At 39.0% G+C, this 23954-nt stretch overlaps 1 long non-coding RNA gene across 1 annotated transcript; it reads right to left on the bottom strand.

The window, feature by feature from the left end:
- Positions 1-3207: 3207 nt before the first annotated feature.
- Positions 3208-16929, bottom strand: LOC110909615. The gene is made up of 3 exons (XR_002575486.2): positions 16841-16929; positions 3315-3452; positions 3208-3227 (listed from the first exon to the last, which is right to left on the bottom strand). It is a non-coding gene; the product is annotated as an uncharacterized LOC110909615 (long non-coding RNA).
- Positions 16930-23954: the final 7025 nt, after the last annotated feature.

The following is a 23954-nucleotide window of genomic DNA, read 5'->3' as shown; positions in this document are numbered from 1 at the left end:
TCCGAAGATTCTAGAGTGACATAAGCATTACATCCCCAGACCTTAAGATAGGATAATTTAGGTTTCTTTCCATGCCATATCTCATAAGACGTTTTGTCAACCTTCTCCGTTGGAGCTATATTCACAAGTCTTGCGGCAGTTTCCAGAGTATAACTCCAAAAGGAGTGTGGGAGGGTAGTCTGACACATCATTGATCGAACCATATCTAATAGAGTTCGATTTCTCCGCTCAGACACACCGTTATGTTGTGGCATTCCAGGTGGAGTGCGTTGTGAAACTATTCCACAATCCTTTAGATGGTCAATGAACTCCTGACTAAGATATTCACCACCTTGATCTGATTGAAGCATCTTAATAGTTCTATCTAGCTGATTCTCTACTTCGTTTTGGTACTTGAACTTTTCAAATGTTTCATGTTTATGCTTCATAAGATAAACATAACCATATCTACTGAAATCATCAGTAAATGTGACAAAGTATCTTTCTCCATGTCTTGACATTGTTCTGAATAGACCACATACATCTGTATGTACAAGTCCCAACAAATTATTAGCTTTTTCTCCAACATTTGAAAAAGGTGCTTTTGTTAACTTTCCACTTAAGCATCATTCGTGCGGATGTAATTTCGTAAGGATGTAACACATTCGTGCGGATGTAACTACATTCGCATGGAAGTACTCGTCCATCCCAATCTCACATGTATATATAGTGTCATGTGTTCGTTAGTTGTTAAGTTTTGGGAGTTTGGCTGGAGAGATTGCTAATGCTCTCTCCAGCCGGTCAACGATGTACGCTCTTTCGGTATTAGTGGAAGCTTTCTACTTATGACTATTCTTACGAGACTTCTACCAAATTAACTCTATCCTATCCAAACTTCCCTCTAAACCCACTAGATCCTGAACTCACAGAAGCCACAATTTGAAACAATTGTTCATAAAAATGCCAGGTCTAAAAAGACTAAATTTGACGTGGTTGTTAATGAAGATGATAATGATGGTGGTGATGTTGAGAATGATGATGATAATGTTGTTGAAAATGAATATGATGGTGCTGATAATGTTGATGAGGTTGATAACATTGATGATGATGATGGCTTTGATCATGATGTTCATCATGAACATATTGAAGTCTCTGACAAAACGCCACAAATTGAAAACCCCACATCTATTGACCATAACCATATAGATCTCGACCCTAAAGTGCAAAACACCATGGCTATGGGTGGTGAGGATGAAGAAGCTAATTTTCAAAGGATTGATGTAGAGGATATAGAAAGCCAAAACAGGATGTTTGAAGTACCTGCATCAGGAAATCATGCTGTATACACAGTCCTAACACAACATGGTAAACATGATGCTGGTGACAAACAAGACCAAAGTGGGATTGAAAAGAACGCCATGTATGAAGTTGAGGAGGTATGTTATACAATTAAGATATACACGATACCAAAAGTAAATAAACGACATGCTTAATTTTCCTTTTTCATTATACAGCTAATGGCTGAAAAGTTGGACTGTGGTTGAAAACGTTAGGGAATATACAAATGAAAGGACAACTAAAGAGATTGATATGGTTGAGAATGATATTGATGAACACGCCATGGTTGATAACCCAATAGCTAGAGAAGATAAAGATGAAAGTGAAGGTGAATGTGAATGTGAAGGTCAGAGGGATGATCAAAATGCCATGACTACTACTAATCCAAATATAAGTGAGGCTACTTGTGATGTTGAAAAAGAGGATGAGGCCGGATTAACCAAAATGCCATGTCTACAACAAAAACAATTGAAGGTGGAGCTACATGTGAGGCTTCACTTGAGGCTGGAGCTGGTCATGGAAGTGAGGGTATAGATGAGGCTGCAGGTGGTGTTTAAAGTGCAAATGAAGAATTGTTGAAAGTAAATGGTTAGATGAAAAGCCACGGATGAAGATGTTGATGACAATGATCTAGAAAGCTGGGATTATGATCACAAAAAGCTGGAGTATGAAAATGCCAGGTATAATGGTGAAAGAATAGTGAAAAAGAATGTGACTGAGGTTTTTGAACTGCCAAGACAAGATCAAGAATAGATGGTTGAATTGAAAAGAGATGTTGATTGTCCAAAGATGGTAGCAGAAATGGTTAATGCTTTGAAGAAACACATGCAACATGATGAAAAGGTGCTCAAGGTCCCTGTATTTGATAATACGCCATTTGATGACCAAAACATTGAACCTTTCGTCACAATACTTGAAACCATAACTGTTGCATCATATGATAAAACGCCAAAGGATATAGAACAATATGTGAGTGAGACACAATATAGTGCTACTTTCATTCCTGAGTTGGATTAAATAGAAAGGGAGATTGTGACAAAGGGTGGTGAACAACCTGCTCTGTTTGACAGAACGCCATTAGAGCAACAAAGTGAAAAACCAACATCTGTTGAAAGTCAAGCTGGTAGGAAGACTTTGATGTAGAGTGTGGAAGAAATGGAGATACCCGGTTCCTGCGACCTCCTGCCTGCACACGAGCCCACACCTCAGGGTCATCAGGAACCTCAGTGAAGTCCGACCCGTGAAGATCAAACATCGCCTCCAAGTAGCCACCCTAATATATTTAGAATTGTTCAAAAAATTAATGTAAAATATAATATGTACATTGTTGCTCCAGCTTATGGCATGAACGATAAAATTTTCAAGGGTTTTGAGCCAACAAATGGAGATACTTGTCGATAAAACTGCCACTATGTAGAATAAAACGCTTCGGTTTAAAAAACAGTCTCGACAATACAAGAATGCAATTTGGTGGAGAAATGTCAAGCTCATGTATATCACTCATCCCATCTTTTACTTTGTATTGTTAATTCCAAAATCTTTAAATGGTGGCATGGCTAAATGACTGTTATACCCTTTTCTGTTACTTGGAAAGAACTAATCCATTTTTATGTCGGATTTTGAAGGAGAGCTAATGTTACTGAAATACCCAACTTGCACCCTAAATTTAAAAAAAAAAAAAACACAACCCAAGACCTGAAAAAATGCCCCTTTTTTTAATGTGTTTTAAGTGTATAAGAGAACTTACATATGCTTCCATATGCTTCTCTGGATTCGTCTGTACAAAACTCCAAATTCTTCATGTCATGTATGCTAATATCCCTTTTCCTTAACTTTTCTTTGAACTTTTTGGTGAGGTGGGTTTGTAGGAATAGTTCTTTCCAACTAGGTTCTCGATCATATGTCCTTTTCTACACAAAACATAGAGAATAACTAATGTTATGTTATAAGTGTTAAAGTACAAACAATTAGTGAAACTGATATATATATTAGCATACCCAATTGTCACGATGCTCATCAAAGCCCATTGATCCACCTGTGGGTCGAGATGATGCGCGACCGCAATTGATATCGTCGCTTTTCCGGTTTGATGACCCGGTCTTCGACTTATCAAGCCATTCTTTTGTGTTCCAAGACTGTAAAGAGTAAACCCATTTTGTCAAAAAAACCCATTTTAACCTACATATCAGTACCTTATTTGAATTGTATAAAGATTTTTCACTTCAGCTGCACACAAAAACCTATTACCACTTATAAACGACACTACCAGCTGTCACTAAGAGTATTATTCGTTTTCTATTCTTCTTAACAACATGCGACATATTATAAACTGTTCAAAATGATCAAATGTCGATCTGAATATCACCGAGACAGTCCGAAATATACAAAATTCGACCTGAGACAAACCAAATCAGTCCAAGATTAATCGAAAAGTTCAGAAATTTAACCGTAAATCATACATTTTCACTGCAATATTCAAACAACAAAAACTGCTCTTATTCAAAGATTCAGATCTGACGAAGTAATACACTTCAGATCCGTTATGCGCAAATAAAGAACAACACAATTTCTTTCTCCTCAATGAACTCAACGCAAACGCAAGAACAGAATTTCTTTTCAGATCTGAAACAACTCAACAACACAATTCTACTTCGCTTTGTTCATATTTTTATGGATTTTTGATGTAAAAATCTTTGTAAATTTCAATTTGTCATGTATGAATCTTCAAACAAAAATCACCGAATTTTAATCAAAATCGACCAAAACAATGCTGCAATCAATGTAAACAGTTTCAAAATCTCAAACACCACACCGATTTATTCGAGAAATATGGGCAAGCTAACTTACCGTGTGTGCTCCATCCTGACAATATTACATAGGCAGGGAAGTCACTAATTGTCCACAGCAGTACGGCCCTCATTTGGAAATTTTCCTTTCAATGGGCATCATAAGTTTCAATGCCATCTGTGAACAACAGTTTCAGCTCGTCTATTAAAGGCTGTAGAAAAACATCTAGATTGTGTAAGGGATTTTTTGGACCGGGAATGAGCACCGGAAGTTGTATGTATCTCTCTTTCAAGGCCAACCAAGGAGGTAGGTTGTAAACCGTAATAAACACCGGCCAACAAGAATAATCTTTCCCAATTGTATTATATGGACAAAACCCATCAGTACACAACCCAAGACGAATATTGCGTTTCTCTTGTGTAAAATTAGGGAATACCGAGTCAAAATGGTTCCACGCCTTACCTTCACCAGGATGACTCATCTTTTTCAGGTTCTCTTTGATGATCTGTGTGCCATGTCAAATGTTGGGCCGTTTTCTTTTCTTTGAATAGAATAGTCTTTGAAGTCTTGGTCCAACTGTGTAACACCTCGAATTATTGTGTCCAATGATGTGTTAACACGTGTCATTTGTTTACACGTAGCATTGATATTAAATAAAGGACTAATATTGACAAACCTTGAAAGTATATAAATTCGAGGATTATAAATATCAAACGAGGGTAAATATACTGTATAGTAACCCTAAGTGGTGCTTGTACCTACAAACGAATAAATCATGGATCGTACGGAAGCGAAACGCGGAAGAAAGTGAGAGATTACAAGCTACAGGGTTTAACTGTGTCAACATGTTTAATTATACCTCTGAGTGACCCTTTAACGCTCCCGAGGCTTTGTAACAGTATTATACGCTCACTAGAATATACTGTATAAATTCCGCGAAGTTCCGTTTTAAAACGAGAAAGTTATGATCGAATTCGTATGAGAAGGGTTAAAAGCGTCAACAATGAAAGTTAAGGCTTTCCGAATAATTAATAAACTAACCGGGGACTTAACAATGCGGGTAATTAACACGAGGTCCCTAGTTGTAATTAACCGAGGGCCAAACCGCAAAGTTACCCCTTCAAACCCAAAAGGTCAGGTTAATAATTACGAAAGATTTCGTTATTAATTACCAGGATTTCGTAATGATTATAAAAGATTTTAAAAACCTGAAAAATCAAGCCTCTCGCGACCCGCGTTGTGTTTTGGGTTAAGTGGAGGCGCGAGCCACCTAATATACGCGCCTGATTTTTAAAACTCAGGCGGCCCGCGTACAAAGTGCATGATTCCTCCATGCGGGCCGCGTGGGACGCCCAGATGCAGAATGTTTGGACAGACTTGCCTTTTGAACGTGTGAACGATCATTTGGACAATTAGTGCAGCATGGGTGCCCTCTACTTGCCTCCTAGCATCAGGGGCCACCTGCCCATCATCCATACTCACTCATAGACTATTGTGTAATGATCTAAGAGCCATTTCTTCACTATAAATAAGCTCCTAGTGCACATAAGTTCATCACACTTCAAACACCCTCATCTGATCACTTCTAAAGCTCTCAAGTGTTCTTCTTTGTTCTCTAAGCAAGCCTAAGCTTCTGTAAGTCGTTCACATCTTTTGTAGTTCAGTTTTACTTAGTAATATAGCTAAAAACCAAACCGTCGTAACTACAGTTTGACTTTAGAATAAATCCGTAATGGCTCAGTCTTATGACAGATCAAAAGTAGTTATGAGTTGGTATTTATGTGGGTAATAAACCCCTAAGAGGGTTCCCTCTGATCACCACTCTAACTATGTCGAATGTCGAGTCAAACGTGCACTTAAAAAGTCAACAGAAAGTCATTTTGCCATTTTATACATAATCTGTAATGTATAAGCTATGAAACCTGTTTTGACACTTATAAAACATGATATTAAGTATATTAACTTGTCTACGCTCGTTTGAATCGACCATTTGCTATATTGACCCGGTTCGGAGCCGAATGTCGCAAAAGTTTGACTTTTGCTTTGACTTCAGTTCTGACCCGTTTTAGTGAGGTATAGATATGCCTTAGGACTCTCTTAGGACCAGGATACATGATGGTATAACCCTCTGTGACCGGTTCATTGTTTGTCCGAGTCTTTTACGCATTTCCGTTAATCGCCTAAAAGTTGACCGTAACGGCCTTTTTAAAATAAAACGAGTATTTCGGACGCGTGAACGGACCATAACCTTGCTTACTAAATTATAAGCATGTCCTTAAAGTTTCACGACAATCCGAGGTTTAGAATGAGAGTTATGCTAAAAAGCGCAATTAAAGTAAACTTTTGTAATATATGGCGCAATTAGCATAACGCTTATCTAAACCAAGATTTCGTCACCAAAACTTTTACCCACTGTTGTAAAATAATATTTTTGGAATTTTAAAGATTTTTAATAATTTTTACCTTGCTCATAACCTGCAGTTATGGCTACGGTTCGGTAAATACCGAATATGCCCTTTTCGGCCAAAACTTGAGTTCTACAAGGTCTTTTGACCCGATTCCAGTCGCTACTGATTTTAAATAATAAATAAAGTATTTTAGACTCTATAAACTGTTCGGGAAACTCAGATTTCCTGTAGAACTCGAAAAGCTCTTTAAAAGTCTTTAAAATGACCGAAAAACCCCTACGGGGCATAATATTAGCTTAAACTCGTTACGGGCATCACGGAAGGTATCCTACTGATACCACAACCTCTTTAAGGCATATTGACTTAGGAAATAAGCGTAGGACTCTCATGGTTAACCGTTGCGCCTATTGCGCGCACGATTCGGCTTATGAAACTAGTTTTCATAAATTAGCCGATATGGGTCAAACCATATTATTTTGACCCCGAAATCCAGAGTGTGAACCTTAAACCCATATAAAACAAGTCTCTGAACTTGTTGGGTCAGAATCACACTCCATTCTCGGTTTTCGCCTTTACGCGCGATTAAACCGTATTTATATTTCGGAACCAACCGGTCTAGGCTACGGCCAATATAAAGACCCGTTAGGATTCTAATAGGTTAATTAAAACCTTCGTTCCAGAATAGGAGCCCCAGTAAAAGCTATCTTTGACGTAATCCATTAAGGAATATACTTGCAAAGGTAAATACTTTAACTTATTTTCCCTTATACGGGCTTGGGATACGGTATATTAATACCGCTTGATTGAGCATCATATCTTCCATCGCTTAGGTGGTTAATTGAATAATGTGATCGGCTCATTTAAACAGTCTTGTTACTTAAAAGCCTTTGGGGGGTTAATGACCGTTGTCCCGGATATCCTTGGCATCATTTTACGAAATGGCCACGACCTCGACATCCCGGTGTAGGCGTACACCCGGTATATTATGTCGACATTATTATTATTAAAAGACGTAGCCGTTGGTTTTTACACTACGGTTTTACGCAATGTGGTGTGTCTATTAATCTTTAACCCGGACAGGATCCGGGCTACTGAACGCATAAAAGGACATGTAATTCGTTCACAAGATTTTAATAATTTTCCCAAGTTATAAAAGAGTTTGTGCCTCGTGCATTCAAATCAATTTTAATAAACATTTTCAAATGTGTCAGTTGAACGTATTTACCAGTGTAAACTGACGTATTTTTCCCCAAAAAGATTAAGTGCAGGTACTACACGAAATTGGCTGGAAATAACTTCCTAGCATCACGAATAGTCTCGCAAACTTGATGCTGTATCTGACTGAACAATACTTTATATTGTTTATGATCCCCTGTGGATACAATTCGACTTCTGTAATACACTTGATATTACATTCAAAGGGTTGAATTATATTTATCTTTATGCTTCCGCTGTGCATTCATATAATTGTGTGGTTTGACTATATTGTTGCCAACTACGTCACGGTAATCCCCCACCGGGCCCACCGGTGATACACGTGGAAATCGGGGTGTGACAGGTTGGTATCAGAGCCAACATTGAGTGAATTAAACACATTAGGCATTGTGTTTAATCTCAGTGACACAATTGCACATACTTGAGTCTAGACAAGAACTTAGGACAAATTCGAATTGTTATTCAAATTTTGTCTTTTTCTTTTATTATTGGTATTTAAAGTTTTATAAAGCAGGAAACATGCCGCCAGTGATATTCCGAGGAAGAGGAAGGGGAAGAAGAGGCAGAGGAGAGATCGTTACTCATCACGATCACGAAGCCGGACCTTCAGGTACGCGAGCTCCTTCAACTACAAGGAGTGAAGAACCGCAGAGGCGAAGAGACCTTTACGAACCTGCGAGGCATTCCACCTCGCACAGCTCGACGCCATCATACCGGCACTCATTCGGGCCAAATTCAGAGAATGATCCCAACAACTCGCAACCCTCCTTCATACCTCTACAGCGTTCGGTATCACACCGAAATTATGACGACCCTACTCCATACTTCATAGGTCAGTTTAATCCAGCTGACTACATCCAGGAACCTTCAGGTTTTGTTCCACTAGGGCCACAAGATCACTTCTCCGAAGATCATATGGACGAAGATACGGATCCGACAGAACCTGCTCGTGGTACGCCCACGCATCCGATAGAAGTCTCTGATGGGTCATCCTTCCATGGTACACCCTATCAGGGACCTGATAGCTTTCAAGCGTTGTTCGACCGACATGAGTGGTACTACACGCCACCTCAGCAGACATCACAACAACCGCGACATCCACAGGATCCCTTTGAGGATTCACGCTTCGTGGCAGTTAAGCCACCACCTCCGCCACCGGTACAGCCAGTAATGCCTGATCCGCCAAGGCGTAGGAGAACAAATGCTCGTATGTCCACACGAGGAGGAGGGGATTTCCACTTCAGCACCCCTCGACACTCTAGTAGTAGCCATTACCCGCCACTACAAGAAGAAGGACCTTCAAGTCCTATACAGGAGGCGAACTCCGCACCAGCTGCACCAAATTCGCCACCATTTGGGTATGACCAACCCATACCTGCTTATACGGGTCCAACGGCTTACAACCCGTTCGAACCGTCACAAGCACATTACAACTACAATTACGAGCACGACCCATATGTGGTGTCGGCTAGATATAATGCACGCTATCCTGACGGAGCTCATGGGAACATGGGAGCACCGGACTACTCAGCTCATGGGTATCCAATACCTCCCAGACCTCCAGTTCCGCAACAAGCGCCACAACCACGTTTCTCTCCTCCTGAACAGGAAGAGATACTCCAACGACTGGATCGTGTGGAGAGAGAGTTCGAAGAGGAGAAAAAGAGCCACCGAGGATTTCTCAAAGGCTTGGCGAACCTACTAAAGGGCAAAAAGAAGAAACGTGACCACTAGCCCTTAATAGTGGTACTAATGTAATTTCTATTTTGAAATAAGTCCCTGCGTGGACATTTATCGTATTTAAGTCCCTACGTGTACTTATCTTTTAGTCCTTGCATGGACACTTATCTTATATTAGTCCCTGCGTGGACTTGTCACTTGTTTTTAAACCTCTATGTAGGTATGTACTATTTAAAAGTCCCGTTTAGGGCAGTGTGTAATCGTATTAATATTTTGGAATGTTATATTATGAATTTCATTTTGTTATCACTATATATGAAATAAATCAAAACCATTCCTTTTAAATTGATCTGCCTAAATAAAGAATCTTAAGAGTGAAACCTAGCCTGGTGTCTTTTAAGATCCGGCCAAGATGGTACGACCAAATTAAAAGATTCAGATTCCCTGTTAACCTCTGCAAGCATGTTGACGATCATGGCAGATGTGATTCGTTAAAATCACACACGTCATTCTTATACAATAATCCTTTAAGGGATTACAAAACCCAAATAAATTATTTATAAATCATGGGTTAAATCAGCAATAAAGATGATCATTTATAAACATCCATTAGTGATGTAGTGCCTACGGGCCAACCTTATTAAAACATCCATTAGCGATGTAGTGCCTACGGGCCAATCTTATTAAACATCCATTAGAGATGTAGTGCCTACGGGCCAACCCTATTAAAACATCCATTAGTGGTGTAGCGCCGATAGGCCGTAATAATTGTCTTATAACGACAAAAGACAGTGGTGGTCTATGACTCCCTGTCAGAAAGAGATAAAATAACTACGGTTCAAACCTCTATGCCTTTGATTCTCTGAAATCTCGGCTAATATTATAAAACATCCTCGTGATTAGGCTTTATGCCACTAATATTATTGTTATAGCTAAAATAGGATATATTCAAATCCTAAAACTAGTGAGAATAAGTTAATCAGATATGGTCTCTGTTACCATGATTAACAAAATTGTCATAAAAGACAACTCCATAATAAACTCCTGAATAAAATTTTGTTATCTTCTGTAACAGATTCAAGTTATAATGGCGGATCCCAACGGAGAGAATAGCCATACAAATGAAGATGACTACGACAATGCGCAAGTGCATCTGACAGGCGCACAGTTAAAGGCTCTGATTGACAACGCTGTTCAGGCAGCTCTGGATCGTCAATATACTGAGTCCCAAGGCAGAACCGTATCAAAACCACCCTCCAAACCAAAGTCACAATCCAAACCACTCTCCAAACCCAAGAAAGATGACGATAATCACTCGTCCGCTGAGAATAGTATTCGTCGTGAACGAGAATATACTGATGCGTCCGGTGCCAAGGGTTGCACCTACAAGTACTTCGTGTCTTGTAAGCCCCGGGAATTCACAGGGGAAAAGGGTGCTGTGGATTGTATCACCTGGCTGGATGAGATGGACACTATTGTGGACATCAGTGGGTGTGCGGAGAAGGATGTGGTGAAATTTGTGTCACAATCATTTAAGGGCGAGGCCCTAGCGTGGTGGAGAGCGTTGGTACAAGCATCGGGTAAGTCTGCTCTATACAAGATGACATGGGAGGAATTTATTGCTCTCATTAAAGAAAACTACTGCCCTCAGCATGAGGTGGAGAAGATCGAGTCTGATTTTGTGTCATTGGTAATGACAAACCTGGACTGCCAGGCCTACTTGACGAGCTTCAATACGATGTCTCGCCTGGTTCCGTACCTTGTGACACCAGAGTCCAGAAGAATCGCTCGTTTCATTGGGGGATTAGAGCCTGCGATAAAGGCTAGTGTAAAGGCCTCTCGGCCGACGACCTTCAGGTCAGTAACTGACCTCTCCTTGTCTCTCACTGTAGATGTTGTCCGTCTGAGGACGCTAAGGAGCATGGAGGCAGAAAAGAGGAAACGTGAGGATGATACCTCACGAAGGTCAGGAAAGAAACACCGTGGAAACGGTGAGGGCAAAAGAGGGGCGGAAGCAAAGAAAGATGGCCAAGCTGGAGAAAGGCCCAAATGCAAAATCTGCCAGAAACCCCACTCTGGAAAATGCAGGTTTGGGTCAAATTCACAGTCCCAGCCAAAGTCTTTTGCCTGTGGACTATGCAAGTCCAAGGACCATAAGACAGTGGACTGTAAAAAGATCAAGGATGCAACATGCTATGGTTGCAATGAAAAGGGGCATATCAAGAGTAACTGCCCTAAGAATGCCAGGAAACCGGAAGAGAACAAGAAGACGAATGCGAGAGTCTTCCGCATGGATGCAAAGGAGGCAGTGCTGAACGACAATGTTCTTACAGGTACTTTTCTCGTAAATAATATATTTGCAAGAGTACTTTTCGATTCTGGCGCTGATAAGTCCTTTGTAGACCAAAAATTTTGCGAACTATTGAATATGCCTATCAAGACCCTAGACGTAAAATACGAGGTAGAATTAGCAGACGGCACGATAGAAACCGTCTCCACTGTTCTAGAGGGATGTGAAATGTCCATTAAGAACCATTCTTTTCCCCTATCTCTACTTCCCTTCAAACTAGCGGGTTTCAACATTGTTCTAGGCATGGACTGGTTATCCCGTAATCAGGCCCAAATCATTTGCAACAGAAGGCATATTGTGCTAAAGACTTCGAGTGGTGAATCGCTTACCATTCGAGGAGACACGCAGTATGGATTACCCGAGGACGTATCTATGCTCAAAGCTTCTAGATGCTTGAACAGAGGCTGTGTCATTTACATGGCTCAGGTGATAATTGAAGAGCCTAAGCCGAAGATAGAAGATCTTCCTGTTATTTCTGAATATTCCGAGGTTTTCCCCGAAGAACTACCTGGTTTACCACCAGATAGACAAGTGGAATTCAGAATAGATATCATACCTGGAGCAGCTCCTATAGCTAGAGCGCCTTACAGGCTTGCTCCGACTGAAATGAAGGAATTAAGGACCCAGTTGGACGAACTGTTGGCAAAAGGTTTTATCAGACCTAGTTCGTCTCCCTGGGGAGCACCTGTCCTATTTGTAAAGAAGAAGGATGGATCGATGTTTAAAAATCAGGCGGCCCGCGTACAAAGTGCATGATTCCTCCATGCGGGCCGCGTGGGACGCCCAGATGCAGAATGTTTGGACAGACTTGCCTTTTGAACTTGTGAACGATCATTTGGACAATTAGTGCAGCATGGGTGCCCTCTACTTGCCTCCTAGCATCAGGGGCCACCTGCCCATCATCCATACTCACTCATAGACTATTGTGTAATGATCTAAGAGCCATTTCTTCACTATAAATAAGCTCCTAGTGCACATAAGTTCATCACACTTCAAACACCCTCATCTGATCACTTCTAAAGCTCTCAAGTGTTCTTCTTTGTTCTCTAAGCAAGCCTAAGCTTCTGTAAGTCGTTCACATCTTTTGTAGTTCAGTTTTACTTAGTAATATAGCTAAAAACCAAACCGTCGTAACTACGGTTTGACTTTAGAATAAATCCGTAATGGCTCAGTCTTATGACGGATCAAAAGTAGTTATGAGTTGGTATTTATGTGGGTAATAAACCCCTAAGAGGGTTCCCTCTGATCACCACTCTAACTATGTCGAATGTCGAGTCAAACGTGCACTTAAAAAGTCAACAGAAAGTCATTTTGCCATTTTATACATAATCTGTAATGTATATGCTATGAAACCTGTTTTGACACTTATAAAACATGATATTAAGTATATAAACTTGTCTACGCTCGTTTGAATCGACCATTTGGTATATTGACCCGGTTCGGAGCCGAATGTCGCAAAAGTTTGACTTTTGCTTTGACTTCAGTTCTGACCCGTTTTAGTGAGGTATAGATATGCCTTAGGACTCTCTTAGGACCAGGATACATGATGGTATAACCCTCTGTGACCGGTTCATTGTTTGTCCGAGTCTTTTACGCATTTCCGTTAATCGCCTAAAAGTTGACCGTAACGGCCTTTTTAAAATAAAACGAGTATTTCGGACGCGTGAACGGACCATAACCTTGCTTACTAGATTATAAGCATGTCCTTAAAGTTTCACGACAATCCGAGGTTTAGAATGAGAGTTATGCTAAAAAGCGCAATTAAAGTAAACTTTTGTAATAAACGGCGCAATTAGCATAACGCCTATCTAAACCAAGATTTCGTCACCAAAACTTTTACCCACTGTTGTAAAATAATATTTTTGGAATTTTAAAGATTTTTAATAATTTTTACCTTGCTCATAACCTGCGGTTATGGCTACGGTTCGGTAAATACCGAATATGCCCTTTTCGGCCAAAACTTGAGTTCTACAAGGTCTTTTGACCCGATTCCAGTCGCTACTGATTTTAAATAATAAATAAAGTATTTTAGACTCTATAAACTGTTCGGGAAACTCATATTTCCTGTAGAACTCGAAAAGCTCTTTAAAAGTCTTTAAAATGACCGAAAAACCCCTACGGGGCATAATATTAGCTTAAACTCGTTACGGGCATCACGGAAGGTATCCTACTGATACCACAACCTCTTTAAGGCATATTGACTTAGGAAATAAGCGTAGGACTCTCATGGTTAACCGTTGCGCCTATTGCGCGTACGATTCGGCTTATGAAACTAGTTTTCATAAATTAGCCGATATGGGTCAAACCATATTATTTTGACCCCGAAATCCAGAGTGTGAACCTTAAACCCATATAAAACAAGTCTCTGAACTTGTTGGGTCAGAATCACACTCCATTCTCGGTTTTCGCCTTTTCGCGCGATTAAACCGTATTTATATTTCGGAACCAACCGGTCTAGGCTACGGCCAATATAAAGACCCGTTAGGATTCTAATAGGTTAATTAAAACCTTCGTTCCAGAATAGGAGCCCCAGTAAAAGCTATCTGTGACGTAATCCATTAAGGAATATACTTGCAAAGGTAAATACTTTAACTTATTTTCCCTTATACGAGCTTGGGATACGGTATATTAATACCGCTTGATTGAGCATCATATCTTCCATCGCTTAGGTGGTTAATTGAATAATGTGATCGGCTCATTTAAACAGTCTTGTTACTTAAAATCCTTTGGGGGTTAATGACCGTTGTCCCGGATATCCTTGGCATCATTTTACGAAATGGCCACGACCTCGACATCCCGGTGTAGGCGTACACCCGGTATATTATGTCGACATTATTATTATTAAAAGACGTAGCCGTTGGTTTTTACACTACGGTTTTACGCAATGTGGTGTGTCTATTAATCTTTAACCCGGACAGGATCCGGGCTACTGAACGCATAAAAAGACATGTAATTCGTTCACAAGATTTTAATAATTTTCCCAAGTTATAAAAGAGTTTGTGCCTCGTGCATTCAAATCAATTTTAATAAACATTTTCAAATGTGTCAGTTGAACGTATTTACCAGTGTAAACTGACGTATTTTTTCCCAAAAAGATTAAGTGCAGGTACTACACGAAATTGGCTGGAAATAGCTTCCTAGCATCACGAATAGTCTCGCAAACTTGATGTTGTATCTGACTGAACAATACTTTATATTATTTATGATCCCCTGTGGATACAATTCGACTTCTGTAATACACTTGATATTACATTCAAAGGGTTGAATTATATTTATCTTTATGCTTCCGCTGTGCATTCATATAATTGTGTGGTTTGACTATATTGTTGCCAACTACGTCACGGTAATCCCCCACCGGGCCCACCGGTGATACACGTGGAAATCGGGGTGTGACAAACTGGCATGTAAGTCATCACCAAGTTAGGCACCTTGTTTCCTTTTTCCTTGTATCTATTTTCATTACATACTATACAACCGTCCAAGTCCTAATTGTCTCCGTTAAATAGCATGCAATGGTTTTCACATACATGAATCCTTTGTGACGGCAACTCTAGTGGCTTCAACATCTTCTTGGTCTCGTAAAAGTTTCTAGGTAGCTTTTCACCATTGGGTAGAATATCTTTAATAATCAGAAGTAGTTTATCAAATGTTGAGTTAGAGACATTAGAGTCTGATTTCCAATCCAATAACCTAGTAACGGTAGAGAGTGTGCCAGCTTTTTCAGAACCAGGCCACAAAGGCTCGTTGGCTTTACTTAACATGGTATAATATGCCTCGGCTGTTTGATTTGGATCTTGGTGCATGATTTCCATAACCATTTCATTGTATTCGGCATATTCACCAAGATCTTCATCATTGTCTTGACCCATATGTTGAGACGGTATGTGGTTTGAACATCGACCCACGTCTTGTGTTCGAAATGAATCGCCATGTGCATACCATACCTTATAATCATCCATGAACCCTTTGTCATATAAGTGGCCCTCAACCTCATCTCTGCTCTTGAAACGGAGATTTTGGCATTTGCCACATGGGCATCTAATTTTAAAAACCTCAACACCTTCTACAAGTTCTCTTTGGATGCTAGGTGCGTTGGTGAATGCAAAATCCAAGAAATCATTGACATATAGTTGAAAGGTCGGGTTAAAAAGACCATTACTAGTGGTTCTCTTCGTGTACATCCAGTCTCTGTCGGGAAACATTTTTGTCGATCTATTTTTCAATTATACTTGCATTAGAAACAGGTAAAATGAACCGGGCGGAATGCAAATATAGAAGGGTGGATAAAGATATGGTATGACTTAGAATTGGAGGCTCATTCTTGTCAAGATTCAAGAATGAGATATACCAGTGATATAGAACACATCAGATCAACTCTCCTTTACTAATTCCATCATAAACTAACCTAATTGTACCAGTACTCAACAGATTCAAGAATGAGAGATACGAGTGATATAGAACAACCATGATCAAATTCAGAAGAAGTTTGATTGACTTAATGCATAGTTAGGGCTAAAAGTCTTCAAATGACTTAATGCATAATTAGGGCTAAAAGTCTTCAGAGATACGAGTGATATAGAACAGCCATATCAATATTAACAATCAAAACCTAAACTATTCATGATCAAATACAGAATAGCATACACACATTGATCGATGAAAAATCCTGAAAAATTATGACCTAAGTTAGCAAAATAAGAGCCCTAAACAACACAATTGAAGCTTATTCAATACAACTGCTTCTAAAAGTCTTCAGTTAAGTAAAAACTATGAACAGGAATGTGCAGCAAAAAAACGAATATCTTATCAATATCAACAACCAAAACATAAATACAGAATAGCAAACGAATGAATATTGTATTAATATCAACAAAAACTATAGATGATTAAATACAGAATAACAAACGAATGGATATTGTATTAATATCAACAAAAACGATGACCAGGATTAGGAAAATATGAGCTCTAATCAACATAAACTGAAATATCTTACATCATGTCCTTATAATAACCAAATTTCATTACAGCATTTTCAGATGCATTATTATACAAATAAAAAAACAAAACAAGTTAAGATGCATACCTGTATACGTAGATAGAGACGGTGTATATCAAAATCTTCAAGCCCTAAGCAGATCAGAGCATAACCCTAACAATTCACACAACACAAACTTCACATCATAAATATAATAATAACATGATCAATTCAAACAACAAAAAGAAGGAAAACAGAAGCAACGAACCTGAAGATTACTCGCTTTGCACCAATCAATGAATTTACGGAAGAAATCACGCAACTGACCAAACGCAAAGAGCAAACATCTCAACACATTCAAATTTTCAGTAATTGTTGATCCAGTCGATTGAAAATCAAAATCAAATTCGTTTCAGTGCCTATATGAATCAACATTTTGATAAGTCGATGGTTTAATTAGGTCAGAATGTTCAAATCTATATAAGATCAAAGTTCAAATCTAGGTTTTCATTACGTACCTTATCAGATTCATCATCGATGTTCAATCGAAACACATTCAATCGAAGCAGATTCACTAGCTAGACTCTAATCGAAACATATTCAGTCGATTTCTAGCTCCAATCAAACAGATTCAATCGCCAGACTATGAAACAAATTTGTTTTACGGCACCGATGATGGTTCTAGATTTGGAATCCGCGAGATGTCGGTAGAGATAAGGATGTACACGAAGATGAGAGAGCCGTTGTACGAGAGCTGCTGTTGGTGATGATGGTTGCTGTTGATGAGAGCAGCAAGGAGAGAGATAAGAGCTGATTGTTAGGGTTTAAAGGGCATATGAGAGCTGATCCTTTTACGCTGAATTTTTAGGTTTGATTTTATATATTAAATCAAAAATACGGGCATATGAGAGATAAGAATGTAACCTTTGCCATCCCTGAATTTAAGCTAAATTTTTTAGGTTGTACATATAACTTATTTTTAGAATGAAAATAAAATAAGTTAATTGGTTTTCGTAGCAAATGTGTCATAAAGTAGTAATATGTGTCTAATAATGGTAAATTAGCTAATTAGTCAATATTTTTTAAAAGAAATTCAGACATATTTATAACGAAATTGTGACAGAATTAGATGTTTTTTTGTTTTTGTCACTATCGTGTAGCAAATTTGTTAAAAAATACGGGTTTTTTTTTTGTCGTCATAAATGCGTCACAATTTTGTCAAAATTTGTGACGCATTTTTTTCCGTAGCAAATTTCCGTAGTAAAATGCCAACTTTTCTAGTAGTGGTCTAGTTAGAAAGCTGATATTCTAGTAACACTCCTTATAAACAGAAAATTAAAACTTACCAACGATTCAATCGGGCTAAAGTTTTAATGTAATAGGTCGATGGGTAAAATGAAAAAGATTACAAGAGTGGGCCTTTGGAATGTACCACAATATCCGAATTCTGTAAATAATTATTTACAACAGAATACTTTACAAGTTGTAAATACTTTAGAGCAAAATCAACAAGAAGTTTTGGAGCACTACTAGAATTCTCGGTAAGGTTGAAAGAAGTGCATAGCTCATTGCATTCTAATAGCCCTTTAACTCGTAATTCATGATACAAATCCCTTGAATGCACTCTCTTGATACAAAACACCCATTCCCATTCTTGCATGAAGATCTTATCAACATGTTTATAGTCCACCATTTTCATAATGAAGCATAAGTTGTATCATAGTTCTATTTTGCCAAACGCCCTCGTTTTTTAAGCACCTAACGTCTACGCTCCGAGCTCGGCCTATGCGCTTAAGAGCTTTGACAGCATAGCCATAGTTACCTACGTTGTCACTCTTCTCTTCAATTTTCCACTTCCGGCTTATCTACAAATTCAAAAGATAAATTAAGAACATATTACGAACTGATGTTAACCTAATTCAAGGGTGTTTGGAACAAAGTAGCAGGTGAGAAATTGGAGTTGAAGCTATCAGTGGTGTTTCAGCCTCATGTGTCAGTCCATTCTCTAGGTACAATGTCAAAGCATGATGAGTTGCTTTTTTTGCTTTGCATCCCTATTTGAAGAACCTTGACTTACTCTTGAAGCATGTTTATGTAGGTCTTTGTATTTGAAATTATGTTTTTTTCTTCCCAACACAAAACAAACACCTAAATTTTCTTAATTTCGACAATTAAAATTGAGATCAAAAAGATTTTTCGACTGATAACGGTATCATGTTAGTCAATGTAGATACAAAAACTGCAATAATCACAACAACAAATGATTAAGATGTAGAATTCACCTAAAATGGTAATTTAGAATCTTACCTCAAGGCTGGTGCAACCTCAAAGGCTTAGCCTTTTCAACCTGGAATTCTTATTAAACAACTTCTGATGTGTAAGATGCAGCTTGCTGTTTTGGTGATGTATGTAAATCTGAATCACTTTTTCTCTTGTGCATTTGAATAACATATTGTCATGCCTGTTGGATCAGATCCCTCTCCAAACTCACACTACACACTAATTTGTATATAAAGTAAATGTGTTGAGCTTGAAAGAAAATAAATGAGAGAAATTTTCTGTTACTAAGGTTAAAAATGGGTGATCAATATTCACAAAACAATGAGGCTATATATAGCCTTTACAAATAACAAAACTTAACCCTAAAGAAAAGGAACTAAACTACCTACTGATATACATGGATGTAAATATGCCAATAAAATAGGAAACAAACCCTTGACCTATTGACCCATTATTACTTTACGTGACACAATCAAACATAATAAAAACATGATAAATAAACCAAACAGCTCCGTAAAAGATCCGTATTAATTTCGGTTTAGAACCCGTGAACCTGTGACCCGCAACATCAAGATTAAACCCAACATTCACCCCCTTAATCTTGATTCGTTCACACCACTCGTTCACATCAACCGAATCACCGTCACATATCGAACCATCTCGACTTCTACCGGGCACCCGATCTTCACCTCGATCACGTCCAAAGTCTTCTCGGTTCAATCCAAACAAAAAACTCACTACACTTGTAACATCTCACATGGCATCACGCTGGAAACGCTCACTAACATCACGACTTTTCACGGATCAACGACCTCACCCCGGTCACATCCAAAGCCACCCGATTTGAACTCCAACGCCATATGTTACATCGTGTTTTCTCCATTCTTTACCTTTTTCCGATCACCTTTGTTCAAGAGGCTCTCCACCGACAAAGAAAACAAGCCACCCGCTTCTTTTGTTTTTTCACCTTGCCAAACGAGACGAATCCAAAGCCTCCTGCTTTGACGAATCCTTTCTGCCCGCTTTTCACGCACTACGACGGTCTCCTCTTATTACGAACAATCCAATCAAGGTACTTGCAAAATCTGTGATAAAAATAACATCACAGCACGTTTTTACAGCCCATTCGATCACGACTAACAGCCACGAAACACACTGGTGTTCACCCGTCACCCCGTCATCCTAACCGGTACATCACCCGCGACAACGACTGACACGAACACCCTTCTGGACTTCGTCTTCTGCTGCTTAACAGTCCCGAATAGCCCTTCTTTCTCCTGCTTTAATCACCACTAACAGCCACCGAACACAAGTGTTTATCACCGGTCACCACCGTCGTCTTAACCGGTACGTCTACCACAATAACGGCCTACCGAAACACATTAACGCGTCCGTCTTCTGCTCTAAACGATCCGAAAACCGCCACCTGCCGTCTCGAACCTTCGTCACCTTCTTTCACTCCTGCCCTCCAGCGACCGACACACCTGCCGGTGGCGGAGGCTTCCTCCGATCTTCTAGAGCCCTAGGCTCTGATACCAAATGTTGGATCAGATCCCTCTCCAAACTCATACTACACACTAATTTGTATATAAAGTAAATGTGTTGAGCTTGAAAGAAAATAAATGAGAGAAATTTTATGTTACGAAGGTTAAAAATGGGTGATCAATATTCACAAAACAATGAGGCTATATATAGCCTTTACAAGTAACAAAACTTAACCCTAAAGAAAAGGAACTAAACTACCTACTGATATACATGGATGTAAATATGCCAATAAAATAGGAAACAAATCCTTGACCTATTGACCCATTATTACTTTACGTGACACAATCAAACATAATAAAAACATGACAAATAAACCAAACAGCTCCGTAAAAGATCCGTATTAATTTCGGTTTAGAACCCGTGAACCTGTGACCCGCAACATCAAGATTAAACCCACCCACAATCCATGAGTTCCAAAAGAGGTATTTGTGTGGTGGCAAACTGGATACTAACTAATGATTAATAACAGGAGAAAATGTTAGTTGTCATGAAATTAAAAAAAAAAAAAAACTAGCATTCAGTATATTTTAGACTACGGGTTTAAAATTTACTTGATGTAATGTTGGGACAGATAACAAGAAGGAATCTTGTTAGAGTCTCAGGGAATACATTGCATATCATACCAAGACCATTGTCACTTATGCTAGACCTGTAATTAATGAATAGCGATTGACCACGATATAAAATCAAAAACACGTATTACATGCATCTGCCCCCACTATTGCTTTAGCCAAAGCCGCCCCTTTCCTTTTTAGACTGAAGTAACAAACATATGTTGACTTATTAAACAATTAATTACACGTTTGTCAAGAACAATAATGCAAAGTCAAATGAAAGGCTGACCAAATAATATTGGTGTCCTTTAAGATTCGAGTCAGCTCAGATGGTGGTGACACTGACACATAGCCTTCCATCTGCAAGAGATTAAGGTTGCGTAATCACCGAATTTGCAGATTTGAAGTATCAAATCAATTCAAAATTTTTATCATCAACATTAGCTGCTTTCCATAGACAAAAAACCAGAAAATTATATTTACAATTTAGCTTTGATGTCCAAACAAGCTAAAGAAAACCTGCTCCTAAACAAAACTAAACAACAAACCAAACAAAGATGAATCAGAACGCACCCTCATAAAATCACCTAAGCAAATTATATGTGGAAAAAGAAGAATGATAACTTACCAAGATCATCAACTCTTTAAAAGGAGGAGATGGTTTAGACAGCCGCTTGTGGTGTCATTGGTAGAGAACGGGAGATGAAAGAAACTATGGTAGAGAACGGGAGATGAAAGGAACTACATCAGGAATTAGGAATGAGCTCTTTTAGGTTCTCTCTCTATTCAAGTTAAAAGGAAATGTACGGGGAATTAGGGATGGGCTAAAATTCGAAACTTGAATGAAACATTTGGCCGCTTAAAAAATGTTGTGCTTATAGATGTTGTACATGATGCATAAACAATTGTACCCTTTAAAAAGTGGCAAATGACCATTCTTATCCTTCCAATATGCATATTAGACTATGGGGTATGGGACGCGGGTTGGGTACAAACGCCCACGTCACCACCCCGGGTGGGCTTGGGTTTCGGCGTGGCCCCTTGGGCAGGGTTTCAGCCCGGGCGTTGGGCAGGGCTACGAACATAACATGGCGGAACCTCGTTGGCCAAGAGCACTAGCCCTTTGAAATTGACTTTTTTCGACGCCACCCCAGCCACGCCCCACCATACCCCTTTGAAATTGGCTTTTAGTCTTGGGTGCCCCACACTCTACGTATCACGCCATGCCCCCAACCTACGCCGCACCATACCCCACGGTCTTACATATCATATATGCTATAGATATATCATTATTAGATACGCTCTCTTGATCCAATTTCTCGAGTCTTGAATACTTGGATGAACTTCTGTAATTTTTAATACTAGTTATTATGGTATTTACATGTATACAAATGGTAATAGGCTAGTTATGAGACTGAATTTAGTAATGTTAGTCCCTTACTTCATTACAAGATCATTGAGTAAATTATGTTTTTGACCTTTATGATTATATCACTTTTATTATATTAGCCTAAAATAAGAATTTTTAACAGATCTGCTCCCATGGTCTCTATAACTAACCATTTTGGCCCCTAAGTCTAACCAAACCCCCAACTGTTGTTAATTAATTGGCACATGACTTGCACATGATGTCTAAAAATGTAATTTCCCCTCCCCCCTTTTATGACTATAAATAAAACCTTAGATTATTTTTTTTTCACTTCATCTTCTTCCTTAATTCATATTCTTCGTGATTTCTTTCAAAGCCCTAATTTCAGCCCAAAAAACTTTTCATCATGATTCCATATGAATCAATTTGCTGAAACAATCACCATTTGAAAACAACCTTTACCTGTTATTCCATTAAGAATGTGACAACCCGAACTTTCAAGGTTAGTGTTACCAAATTTCACAACCCTCTTAGTTAACATTGTCATGTCTCTCGTGCCATGTGTTGTGTTACCGTTTGCGTTTGCGTTAATTAGTTTAGAAGTATTGAGTTATTGAGTTATGTTATCAGTCGTACACTTTTGTCGGGTCGTACATCCTCTCATACTTGCACGCATGGGCATTTGGGTCCCTCGGCCCAAACCACTTGCTCTCTTCGGCCCACCCCACTTGGAGTCTGATCTGAGCCCACACGTGCACACACCCTATTGTACTTGAGCCCAACTCACGTGAACCGTTATTAAATCCCTGGCCCGATCCTCGCAACCGTAGCCCTATCCGAGCCCACCTCTCCCCTCTCTTATTTACGTATACCATGTATTAGATTCATCACCACTTGTAAACCCTAATACCCTCATCTTCCCCTCGTATCACGACGACAGAGGATACACCCCCTTTGAGGCAACATCGTGAATTTCGTAAACAAGTTTTCTGGTTAGTAATCTTGGATTTACATTAAGTCTTACTTGTGTGATCTGGTTCATGTGTGTTCTTGGTTAACAAAGGTAGTGTACGTATGTTTTATGATGTATATGATTTTGTAAGTTATCGTTGTTGTGCATGTATCGATTATGGGAAGGGGTCATGTTAATTAATGTGCACAAGATATTGATCTGATGAGAATGTGTAGTGAACGATCAAATTGTTGTTTTAGGTTTGCATGGCTATTGGTGTTGTTGTTGACTTTAAGTGATATTGAATGACTAATAATTAGGGTGATTTGTTTATGCTTTCATATTAATTGATATTAACTGTTAATAATGGATCGCACATGGGGGTGTTTGGTGACAAATAAACTAAGTAGGGAGCATGATTAGTTCAATAGGGTTTCATGTGATAAGTTTATCGGCCCAATGAGTATGTCAGCCCATTAAACGAATCGGTCCACTAATAATTTGATATAGAAATTGGTGTCT

The sequence above is a fragment of the Helianthus annuus genome, chromosome 15, assembly GCF_002127325.2.
Source record: "Helianthus annuus cultivar XRQ/B chromosome 15, HanXRQr2.0-SUNRISE, whole genome shotgun sequence".
NCBI lineage: Eukaryota > Viridiplantae > Streptophyta > Magnoliopsida > Asterales > Asteraceae > Helianthus > Helianthus annuus.
Note: the sequence above shows the minus strand (reverse complement) of the source record. Positions and strands in the feature narration are given on the sequence as shown.